Raw genomic sequence first — 2,516 nt, 5'->3', positions numbered from 1 at the left:
CTCATCCTCCCACACATATACACTCATCCTCCCACACACATATACACTCATCCTCCCACACACATATACACTCATCCTCTCACACACATATACACTCATCCTCACACATATATACACTCATCCTCCCACACATATACACTCATCCTCCCACACATATACACTCATCCTCTCACACACATATACACTCATCCTCTCACACACATATACACTCATCCTCCCACACATATACACTCATCCTCTCACACACATATACACTCATCCTCCCACACATATACACTCATCCTCCCACACACATATACACTCATCCTCTCACACACATATACACTCATCCTCTCACACACATATACACTCATCCTCCCACACACATATACACTCATCCTCTCACACACATATACACTCATCCTCCCACACACATATACACTCATCCTCTCACACACATATACACTCATCCTCCCACACATATACACTCATCCTCCCACACATATACACTCATCCTCCCACACATATATACACTCATCCTCCACACACATATACACTCATCCTCCCACACACATATACACTCATCCTCACACACATATACACTCATCCTCCCACACACATATACACTCATCCTCCCACACATATACACTCATCCTCTCACACACATATACACTCATCCTCCCACACACATATACACTCATCCTCCCACACATATACACTCATCCTCCACACACATATACACTCATCCTCCACACACATATACACTCATCCTCCCACACACATATACACTCATCCTCTCACACACATATACACTCATCCTCCACACACATATACACTCATCCTCTCACACATATACACTCATCCTCCCACACACATATACACTCATCCTCCCACACACATATACACTCATCCTCACACACATATACACTCATCCTCTCACACATATACACTCATCCTCCCACACATATACACTCATCCTCCCACACATATACACTCATCCTCCCACACACATATACACTCATCCTCTCCACACACATATACACTCATCCTCCCACACACATATACACTCATCCTCCACACACATATACACTCATCCTCCCACACATACACTCATCCTCCCACACACATATACACTCATCCTCTCACACACATATACACTCATCCTCCCACACACATATACACTCATCCTCTCACACACATATACACTCATCCTCTCACACACATATACACTCATCCTCCCACACATATACACTCATCCTCCCACACATATACACTCATCCTCCCACACACATATATACACTCATCCTCCCACACATATACACTCATCCTCTCACACACATATACACTCATCCTCCCACACACACATATACACTCATCCTCCCACACACACATATACACTCATCCTCTCACACATATACACTCATCCTCTCACACATATATACACTCATCCTCTCACACACATATACACTCATCCTCCCACACATATACACTCATCCTCCCACACATATACACTCATCCTCTCACACACATATACACTCATCCTCCCACACATATACACTCATCCTCCCACACACATATACACTCATCCTCCCACACATATACACTCATCCTCTCACACACATATACACTCATCCTCTCACACACATATACACTCATCCTCTCACACACATATACACTCATCCTCCCACACATATACACTCATCCTCCCACACATATACACTCATCCTCCCACACACATATACACTCATCCTCACACACACATATACACTCATCCTCTCACACACATATACACTCATCCTCTCACACACATATACACTCATCCTCTCACACACATATACACTCATCCTCTCACACACATATACACTCATCCTCACACACATATACACTCATCCTCTCACACACATACACTCATCCTCCCACACACATATACACTCATCCTCCCACACATATACACTCATCCTCCCACACACATATACACTCATCCTCCCACACATATACACTCATCCTCCCACACACATATACACTCATCCTCTCACACACATATACACTCATCCTCCCACACACATATACACTCATCCTCCCACACACATATACACTCATCCTCTCACACACATATACACTCATCCTCTCACACACATATACACTCATCCTCTCACACATATACACTCATCCTCCCACACACATATACACTCATCCTTTCACACACATATACACTCATCCTCTCACATATACACTCATCCTCCCACACACATATACACTCATCCTCACACACACATATACACTCATCCTCCCACACACATATACACTCATCCTCTCACACACACATATACACTCATCCTTTCACACACATATACACTCATCCTCCCACACATATACACTCATCCTCCCACACACATATACACTCATCCTCACACACATATACACTCATCCTCCCACACACATATACACTCATCCTCACACACACATATACACTCATCCTCCCACACACATATACACTCATCCTCCCACACACATATACACTCATCCAGCGGCGCTAC

The sequence above is a fragment of the Silurus meridionalis genome, chromosome 1 (assembly GCF_014805685.1).
Source record: "Silurus meridionalis isolate SWU-2019-XX chromosome 1, ASM1480568v1, whole genome shotgun sequence".
NCBI lineage: Eukaryota > Metazoa > Chordata > Actinopteri > Siluriformes > Siluridae > Silurus > Silurus meridionalis.
Note: the sequence above shows the minus strand (reverse complement) of the source record.